Source organism: Hyla sarda, chromosome 5 (genome assembly GCF_029499605.1).
Source record: "Hyla sarda isolate aHylSar1 chromosome 5, aHylSar1.hap1, whole genome shotgun sequence".
In the NCBI taxonomy this organism is placed as follows: domain Eukaryota; kingdom Metazoa; phylum Chordata; class Amphibia; order Anura; family Hylidae; genus Hyla; species Hyla sarda.
The window spans coordinates 381,052,453-381,063,512 of NC_079193.1; the positions used below are offsets into that span (position 1 = coordinate 381,052,453).

Consider the following 11,060-nt stretch of genomic DNA (forward strand, 5'->3'; position numbering starts at 1 on the left):
TTTTCACAGACCTTTTCAGAAATGAAAGAAGCGATCTGATTGGTTGCTATAGGCAACTCAGTAACTTTTCCTCAGGACAGGTTTTGATAACTCTCCCCAGTCTGTGGGGTTGTATGGATGGTTCTGGAGACTTTCAGGGTTCAGCGTTGATAAATTCCCCCCGGAGTAATAATACTCTCTTCTCCACATTGAAGTGTAACCGATCTTATCTGTATCAGGTGCAGCAGTAATTACCCTCCCCAGACATCACCACACGGAGCTGGCGCCAGGTCTTTCTATTTTTGGGAGTCATTATTTATAATCTGGTTTGTGGTGCAAGTTATTGTCTCTCCCTATTGTGCTTTGTTATATAACAGATCGTCTGCAGCCTCACCTGTCACCTCCTGTATATATCTGTCACCTCCTGTATATATCTGTCACCTCCTGTATATATCTGTCTCCTCCTGTATATATCTGTCACCTCCTGTATATATCTGTCACCTCCTGTATATATCTGTCACCTCCTGTATATATCTGTCTCCTCCTGTATATATCTGTCACCTCCTGTATATATCTGTCACCTCCTGTATATATCTGTCACCTCCTGTATATATCTGTCTCCTCTATATATCTGTCTCCTCTATATATCTGTCTCCACTATATATCTGTCTCCTCCTCTATATATCTGTCTCCTCCTCTATATATCTGTCTCCTCCACTATATATCTGTCACCTCCTGTATATATCTGTCTCCTCCTCTATATATCTGTCTCCTCCTCTATATATCTGTCTCCACTATATATCTGTCTCCTCCTCTATATATCTGTCTCCTCTATATATCTGTCTCCTCTATATATCTGTCACCTCCTGTATATATCTGTCTCCTCCTCTATATATCTGTCTCCTCTATATATCTGTCTCCACTATATATCTGTCTCCTCCTCTATATATCTGTCTCCTCTATATATCTGTCTCCTCCACTATATATCTGTCTCCTCTATATATCTGTCTCCTCCACTATATATCTGTCTCCTATATATATCTGTCTCCTCCTCTATATATCTGTCTCCTCCTCTATATATCTGTCTCCTCCTATATATATACGTCTCCTCTATATATCTGTCTCCTCTATATATCTGTCTCCTCCTATATATATATATACGTCTCCTCTATATATCTGTCTCCTCTATATATCTGTCTCCTCCTATATATATACGTCTCCTCTATATATCTGTCTCCTCTATATATCTGTCTCCTCTATATATCTTTCTCCTCTATATATCTGTCTCCTCCTCTATATATCTGTCTCCTCTATATATCTGTCTCCTCCTCTATATATCTGTCTCCTCCTCTATATATCTGTCTCCTCTATATCTGTCTCCTCCTCTATATATCTGTCTCCTCCTCTATATATCTGTCTCCTCCTCTATATATCTGTCTCCTCTATATATCTGTCTCCTCCATATATCTGTCTCCTCCTCTATATATCTGTCTCCTCTATATATCTGTCTCCTCCTCTATATATCTGTCTCCTCCTCTATATATCTGTCTCCTCCTCTATATATCTGTCTCCTCTATATATCTGTCTCCTCCTCTATATATCTGTCTCCTCCTCTATATATCTGTCTCCTCTATATATCCGTCTCCTCCTCTATATATCTGTCTCCTCTATATATCTGTCTCCACTATATATCTGTCTCCTCTACATATCTGTCTCCTCCTCTATATATCTGTCTCCTCCTCTATATATCTGTCTCCACTATATATCTGTCTCCTCCATATATCTGTCTCCTCTATATATCTGTCTCCTCTATATATCTGTCTCCTCCTCTATATATCTGGCTCCTCTATATATCTGTCTCCACTATATATCTGTCTCCTCTATATATCTGTCTCCACTATATATCTGTCTCCTCTATATATCTGTCTCATCCTCTATATATCTGTCTCCTCCTCTATATATCTGTCTCCTCCTCTATATATCTGTCTCCTCTATATATCTGTCTCCTCTATATATCTGTCACCTCCTTTATATATCTGTCTCCTCCTCTATATATCTGTCTCCTCCTCTATATATCTGTCTCCTCCTCTATATATCTGTCTCCTCCTCTATATATCTGTCTCCTCTATATATCTGTCTCCTCTATATATCTGTGTCCTCTATATATCTGTGTCCTCTATATATCTGTGTCCTCTATATATCTGTCTCCTCCACTATATATCTGTCTCCTCCATATATCTGTCTCCTCCTCTATATATCTGTCTCCTCTATATATCTGTCTCCTCCTCTATATATCTGTCTCCTCTATATATCTGTCTCCTCCTCTATATATCTGTCTCCTCCTCTATATATCTGTCTCCTCTATATATCTGTCACCTCCTGTATATATCTGTCCCCTCTATATATCTGTCTCCTCCTCTATATATCTGTCTCCTCTATATATCTGTCTCCTCCTCTATATATCTGTCTCCTCCTCTATATATCTGTCTCCTCCTCTATATATCTGTCTCCTCCTCTATATATCTGTCTCCTCTATATATCTGTGTCCTCTATATATCTGTGTCCTCTATATATCTGTCTCCTCCTCTATATATCTGTCTCCTCCTCTATATATCTGTCTCCTCTATATATCTGTCTCCTCCATATATCTGTCTCCTCCTCTATATATCTGTCTCCTCTATATATCTGTCTCCTCCTCTATATATCTGTCTCCTCCTCTATATATCTGTCTCATCCTCTATATATCTGTCTCATCCTCTATATATCTGTCTCCTCCTCTACATATCTGTCTCCTCCTCTATATATCTGTCTCCTCTATATATCTGTCACCTCCTTTATATATCTGTCTCCTCCTCTATATATCTGTCTCCTCCTCTATATATCTGTCTCCTCCTCTATATATCTGTCTCCTCCTCTATATATCTGTCTCCTCTATATATCTGTCTCCTCCATATATCTGTCTCCTCCTCTATATATCTGTCTCCTCTATATATCTGTCTCCTCCTCTATATATCTGTCTCCTCCTCTATATATCTGTCTCCTCCTCTATATATCTGTTTCCTCTATATATCTGTCTCATCCTCTATATATCTGTCTCCTCCTCTATATATCTGTCTCCTCCTCTATATATCTGTCTCCTCTATATATCTGTCACCTCCTTTATATATCTGTCTCCTCCTCTATATATCTGTCTCCTCCTCTATATATCTGTCTCCTCCTCTATATATCTGTCTCCTCTATATATCTGTCTCCTCTATATATCTGTGTCCTCTATATATCTGTGTCCTCTATATATCTGTGTCCTCTATATATCTGTCTCCTCCACTATATATCTGTCTCCTCCATATATCTGTCTCCTCCTCTATATATCTGTCTCCTCTATATATCTGTCTCCTCCTCTATATATCTGTCTCCTCTATATATCTGTCTCCTCCTCTATATATCTGTCTCCTCCTCTATATATCTGTCTCCTCTATATATCTGTCACCTCCTGTATATATCTGTCCCCTCTATATATCTGTCTCCTCCTCTATATATCTGTCTCCTCCTCTATATATCTGTCTCCTCCTCTATATATCTGTCCCCTCTATATATCTGTCTCCTCTATATATCTGTGTCCTCTATATATCTGTCTCCTCCTCTATATATCTGTCTCCTCTATATATCTGTCTCCTCCTCTATATATCTGTCTCCTCTATATATCTGTCTCCTCCTCTATATATCTGTCTCCTCTATATATCTGTCTCCTCTATATATCTGTGTCCTCCTCTATATATATGTGTCCTCCTCTATATATCTGTCTCCTCCTGTATATATCTGTCTCCTCTATATATCTGTCTCCTCCTCTATATATCTGTCTCCTCCTCTATATATCTGTGTCCTCTATATATCTGTCTCCTCCTCTATATATCTGTCTCCTCCTCCATATATCTGTCTCCTCTATATATCTGTCTCCTCCTCCATATATCTGTCTCCTCTATATATCTGTCTCCTCTATATATCTGTCTCCTCCTCCATATATCTGTCTCCTCCTCTATATATCTGTCTCCTCCACTATATATCTGTCTCCTCTATATATCTGTCTCCTCCTCTATATATCTGTCTCCTCCTCTATATATCTGTCTCCTCCTCTATATATCTGTCTCCTCCTCTATATATCTGTCTCCTCCTCTATATATCTGTCTCCTCCTCTATATATCTGTCTCCTCTATATATCTGTCTCCTCCTTTATATATCTGTCTCCTCCTCTATATATCTGTCTCCTCCTCTATATATCTGTCTCCTCCTCTATATATCTGTCCCCTCTATATATCTGTCTCCTCCTCTATATATCTGTCTCCTCTATATATCTGTCTCCTCCTCTATATATCTGTCTCCTCCTCTATATATCTGTCTCCTCCTCTATATATCTGTCTCCTCTATATATCTGTCTCCTCCTCTATATATCTGTCTCCTCCTCTATATATCTGTCTCCTCCTCTATATATCTGTCTCCTCCTCTATATATCTGTCTCCTCTATATATCTGTCTCCTCCTCTATATATCTGTCTCCTCCTCTATATATCTGTCTCCTCCTCTATATATCTGTCTCCTCCTCTATATATCTGTCCCCTCTATATATCTGTCTCCTCTATATATCTGTCTCCTCTATATATCTGTCTCCTCTATATATCTATGTCCTCTATATATCTGTCTCCTCCTCTATATATCTGTCTCCTCCTCTATATATCTGTCTCCTCTATATATCTGTCTCCTCTATATATCTGTCTCCTCTATATATCTGTCTCCTCTATATATCTGTCTCCTCCTCTATATATCTGTCTCCTCCTCTATATATCTGTCCCCTCTATATATCTGTCCCCTCTATATATCTGTCTCCTCTATATATCTGTCTCCTCTATATATCTATGTCCTCTATATATCTGTCTCCTCCTCTATATATCTGTCTCCTCCTCTATATATCTGTCTCCTCTATATATCTGTCTCCTCTATATATCTGTCTCCTCTATATATCTGTCTCCTCTATATATCTGTCTCCTCTATATATCTGTCTCCTCTATATATCTGTCTCCTCCTCTATATATCTGTCTCCTCCTCTATATATCTGTCTCCTCTATATATCTGTCTCCTCCTGTATATATCTGTCCCCTCTATATATCTGTCTCCTCCTCTATATATCTGTCTCCTCCTCTATATATCTGTCTCCTCCTCTATATATCTGTCTCCTCTATATATCTGTCTCCTCTATATATCTGTCCCCTCTATATATCTGTGTCCTCTATATATCTGTGTCCTCTATATATCTGTGTCCTCTATATATCTGTCTCCTCCTCTATATATCTGTCCCCTCTATATATCTGTGTCCTCTATATATCTGTGTCCTCTATATATCTGTGTCCTCTATATATCTGTCTCCTCCTCCATATATCTGTCTCCTCCTCTATATATCTGTCTCCTCCTCTATATCTGTCTCCTCTATATATCTGTCTCCTCTATATATCTGTCTCCTCTATATATCTGTCTCCTCCTCCATATATCTGTCTCCTCCTGTATATATCTGTCCCCTCTATATATCTGTCCCCTCTATATATCTGTCTCCTCTATATATCTGTCTCCTCTATATATCTATGTCCTCTATATATCTGTCTCCTCCTCTATATATCTGTCTCCTCCTCTATATATCTGTCTCCTCTATATATCTGTCTCGTATATATGGAGCGTCCTCAATCTTATTGTCCTGCGATCAGCAAATCCAAAGAAATCATTGTTGTGACCGCAATATTCACGACCCGATTGGCGCTCGGATTCATCCTTCTATCTTTATATGTATAACAAACCACCGGGGCCGGGTAGGGCGGTTGCACAAGTGTCAGAACTTTTTCATTTGGATCTGTCATAAACACGCAGTAAATAACCAGCGGCGTTACGTGAGAATTTTGTCGCAGATTCTCCATGGATCCCCTCCCCGGCGGTATCATCACAAATCCACCTTATTCTGACCCGTGTGGATTCAACTAAAGGGGAGAACAGATCTCATTGTTCTCCAGGTCACAACATGGCGGCACAAGCTACAGAAAAGGTATTTCTCTTTTTTTCTTTTACTCATTGAAGTGCTCCCCCCCTCCGCACTGCCGCCCTAGGCACAGGCCCACAGGTGCCCAATGGCAAATACAGCCCTCAACCCCCACAAGGTGGCATCGGTGTCACAGCTCATTGGCAGGTCAGGTGATTGTTTGCGCTGATCCATGATGTCGTGATGTGAGGGTTGGCCAGGTTCCTGGGTGTGTGAGTTGTTTCTGTGATTGCTATGTAACATATGATAACCTGTTATATAACATATTTTAACCTCATTAGCTCATGTGACTCCGGCAAAACAAGCCCCGAGCCGTGCCCGATCTGTAACACGAGAGGTTATACTTACATATATAAACATATCATATATAGAGACAAGAGGGGTTCAGGGATTAGGTTAATGGGTTACTCCACTCCCATTGAGTTCCGAACACTGTGCGCGGGCTTCTGTGTTCACACCCGCCCCCTTGTGACATCACGCCCCGTCATGTGACATCACGTCCCGCCTCCTCAATACAAGTCTATTGGAGGGGCCATGACGTCACAAGGGGGCAGGCTTGAACACGGAAGCCCGCGCACAGTGTTCGGAACTCAATGTTCCGGACGCTGGGGAGTGGAGTAACTCTTTAACACCATAAGGACCCAGCCATTTTTTGCACACACTTTAAGCATAAATAACTCTGATGCTTTTACTTTTCATTCTGATTCCGAGATTGTTTTTTCGTGACATATGCTACTTTATGTTAGTGGTAAAATTTTGTCGATACTTGCATCCTTTCTTGGCGAAAAATTCCAAAATGTGATGAAAAATTTGAAAATTTTGCATTTCTTTTACTTTGAAGCTCTCTGCTTGTAAGGAAAATGGATATTCCAAATAAAAAAAAAATGTTATTCACATTTCCAATATGTCTACTTTATGTTTGCATCATAAAATTTATGAGTTTTTACTTTTGGAAGACACCAGAGGGCTTCAAAGTTCAGCAGCAATTTTCCAATTTTTCACATTTTCAAAATCAAAATTTTTCAGGGACCAGTTCAGTTTTGAAGTGGATTTGAAGGGTCTTCATATTAGAAATACCTCATAAATGACCCCATTATAAAAACTGCACCCCTCAAAGTATTCAAAATGACATTCAGTAAGGTGTTTCACAGCAACAGCAGCAAAGTGATTGTTCTTGTAGACCCAGTTTTTGATTTTTTACAAGGGTAAAAGGAGAGAAATCTTCCTAAAATGTGTAGCCCAATTTCTCTCGAGTAAGGAAATACCTCATATGTCTATGTCAAGTGTTCGGCTGGTGCACTTGAGGGCTCAGAAGGGAGGGAGCGACAATGGGAATTTGGAGAGTGAGTTTTTCTGAAATGGTTTTTGGGGGGCGTGTCACATTTAAGAAGCTCCTATGGTGCCAGAAGTCTTAGCACCTCACTTTATGTTAAAATTGGATGTGTTAATTATTTTTTTTTTTCACTAAAATGCTATTTCCCCCCCAAGGAGTAATAGGAGAAAATGCCCCCATCTCTTCTGGGTATGGAAATACCTCATGTGTGGACGTCAAGTGCACTGCGGGCGCACTACACTGCTCAGAAGAGGAGGAGTCACATTTGGCTTTTGGAAAGCACATTTTCCTTTAATGGTTTTTGGGGGGCATGTCGCAACTAGGAAGTCCCTATGGTGCCAGAACAGCAAAAAATCACTCACATGGCATACTGTTTTGGAAACGACACCCCTCAAGGAACGTAACAAGGGGTACAGTGAGCCTTAACACCCCACAGGTATTTGACGACTTTTCGTTAAAGTTGGATGTGTAAATGCCGGCAGAGCACTTTACGCCCACATATGGGGTATTTCTGTATTAAGGAGAAATTGCGTTACAATTTTTTTTTCCTTTTTCCGCTTGTGAAAATTAAAAGTATTTGGAAACACCAGCATGTTAGTGTAAAAATGTTTTTATTTTTTTTACACTAACATGCTGGTGTAGACCCCAACTTTACCTTTTCAGAAGGGGTAAAAGGAGAAAAATCCCCCCAAAACTTGTAACGCAATTTCTTCTGAGTACGGAAATACCCCATATGTGGCTCTAAACTATTTCCTTGAAATACGGCAGGGCTCCAAAGCGAGAGAGAGCGCCATGTGCATTTGAGGCCTATTTTGGGGATTTGCATCCACAGTGTTTCCCAAACAGGGTCTGTCCAGCTGTTGCAAAACTACAACTCTCAGCTACAACGGACAGTATCGCTAGAGACATTAACCCACTACAGGCTACACCCACCCATCAGAATATGGACACTGTGCAGAGGGGGCGGGGCGTGACATCATGAGGGGGTGGGGCTATGACGTCACAAGCTCCCGTCGCCGGCTCTAAGCATTCAGAACATTTTGTCCTAAATGCTGAGCAGCGGAGTACCCCACAGTACATAAGGATAACGGTTACAGTCTCCAGCCGAGGTGCCGGTCCATCACAATCCCTTCTCCGAAAGGAGAGACACCCCCCCCCCCAATAAACCAAAACCTTCATGTTTTGCACTTTTTTACTGCACTTGGGTGACTTGAAATCTCCATAAAGCCTACATTTAAAGGGGTACTCCGCTGGAAAACATGTGTTTGGTGACAGAAAGTTAAACAGATTTGTAAATTACTTCTATTTAAAAATCTTAATCCTTCCAGTACTTATCAGCTGCTATATGCTCCACAGGAAGTTCTTTTCTTTTTGAATTTCCGCAGCCTGCTTAGGACTTAATCCATCAGGGACAGTCCGGGCATCAAGGAGGAAGAGGTTTAGCACTCCTTTCCTACCCCCTCTCCCTTGTGTGTCTTTTGTCTTTTAATAAATCTTCGGTATTTTTGTTGTCCCCAGGACACTGTTTTCTTGTTGATAATTTTTGGACACATTTGGTCCAATGTTTATATGTTTTTGTTTTGACAAAAAACTTCAATAAAAAACTATTGGAAGGAATAAATCTTCGGGCCTGTGATCTCCCCTCCCTATCCCCTGTAGCTCCCACCATCCTATTTTTTATTTCTGTCCCTGCATATTGCCAATCTATCATTAACCCCCTCCCTGCTTTTAATTTTTATTTTTACTATATTAAAAATAACTTTTTTTCTGCCTGGTAGTGTGCTCGCTACCAGGCAGACTTCCCCAGCAGGCACCATGTCACTGATGCCTGCTGGGGGAAACTTCCGCCCTTAGTTCATCTACACAGGGTGCCTCCAGCTGTTTCACCACTACAACTCCCAGCTTGCCCTGACATCTATTGGCTGTCAGGGCATGCTGGGAGTTGTAGTATTGAAACAGCTGGAGGCACCCTGTGTAGATAAACTATTAGTTAGTTACAAGCGGCGCTGCGTTCCCTCGGTCAAATCCCCCACGCGCCATACCCCGTTCCCTCCATCACAACCCCCCCCCCCGCATACCCCGTTCCCTCATTACACTTACAGTTACTGCAGAGTCCGGCAGCGGGCGTGCAGGGACAGCGGCGGCAGCGATGTGCGGGAGGAGTGGCCTACCAGCCAGTGGCCGGGGAGCCAATGCGCTCGCTCTCGTCTGTCTGATTGACAGGCAGGGAGCGAGTGCAGCCTAACTGAAAAAGGACTGATTGCCGCTCCAAAATCAGTCCTTTTTCAGTAGCCGGTTTTAAATGTAAATTAAACCTTTTTAATGAAAAAATAATAATAAAAGTATATTAGAGATATGTTGCAGTACATAAGTACTACAACATATCCAAAAATAAAGTTGGTGACAGTGCCCATTTAAAGGTTTTTAAATGTATGCAGGAGTGTTAGTGTAGCATGTAGTATGATGGCTATATATTGTGCGGTCATGTTATGTATGGTAAATGTATTATTTATTGTATATATGATTAATGATTGATTGCTAATAAAGTTATTTTCAATAAAAAAAAGTCTGAAGGTATTGAAGGTATACATTTGGTACATATTACTCAAGAGAATACATTTACATTGGCGTACACGTGTGACAATTACATCAACAGACAAATACAAGAGTCATCATATTATTATTAGGGGCGGGGTCAGCAGAGACATATCATCATTAGAGGGAGGGGTCAGCAGAGACATATCATCATTAGAGGGAGGGGTCAGCAGAGACATATCATCATTAGAGGGCGGGGTCAGCAGTGTCAGCTCATTATCATTAGAGGGCGGGGTCAGCAGAGACATATCATCATTAGAGGGCGGGGTCAGCAGTGTCAGCTCATTATCATTAGAGGGCGGGGTTTATAGAGTCATTCCATTATCATTAGAGGGCGGGGTCGGCAGAGTCATCTCATTATCATTAGAGGGCGGGGTCAGCAGAGTTATCTCATTATCATTCGAGGGCGGGGTCAGCAGAGTCATCTCATTATCATTAGAGGGCGGGGTCAGCAGAGTTATCTCATTATCATTCGAGGGCGGGGTCAGCAGAGTCATCTCATTATCATTAGAGGGCGGGGTCAGCAGAGTCATCTCATTATCATTAGAGGGCGGAGTTTATAGAGTCATTCCATTATCATTAGAGGGCGGGGTCGGCAGAGTCATCTCATTATCATTAGAGGGCGGAGTTTATAGAGTCATCAGCACATCTGCCCACAGGTTGCTTATGGTATTGCTGCTCAGCTCCAACCAATTCTATGGCGTATCCTGGACACGGTCGGCACGCGCTCCATCGATGATGTATTCGCGGTTGTATTGGGCGCCATTACTCTGCTAATCATTAACATTGGACTCAATGTATAATACTATGTCCAGATAACGTATGGAGGCCTCACAAATGTTGAGTTTTGCCTAACCCTGACATTACAATAGATGTTTGTAGAAGGAACGGAACCATATGACACAAATGAGGCAGCGGAGGAAAAGGTCACGGGGCTGGAAGTCACGCCTGGATAAAATGTGCTGGAAAGACAGAAAAAAACTGGTCCGTCCTGTTACCTTAAAACCCGACTTCTAGCAGCGCAGGCGTCAGTCGGCATAAAATATTCTCAAGAAACATTGGAGGACCTCGGCTGAACATC

At 41.3% G+C, this 11,060-nt stretch overlaps 1 protein-coding gene and 1 long non-coding RNA gene across 2 annotated transcripts in view; one reads left to right on the top strand and one right to left on the bottom strand.

Annotated features, from left to right (window-relative positions):
* LOC130274601 (polycystic kidney disease protein 1-like 3) overlaps positions 1-11,060 on the bottom strand; it is a 103,785-nt gene that overhangs the window by 43,698 nt on the left and 49,027 nt on the right. The gene's annotated exons all lie outside the window — the stretch shown is intronic.
* Positions 77-11,037, top strand: LOC130274487 (uncharacterized). The gene is made up of 3 exons (XR_008844401.1): positions 77-269; positions 5,924-6,057; positions 10,852-11,037. It is a non-coding gene; the product is annotated as an uncharacterized LOC130274487 (long non-coding RNA).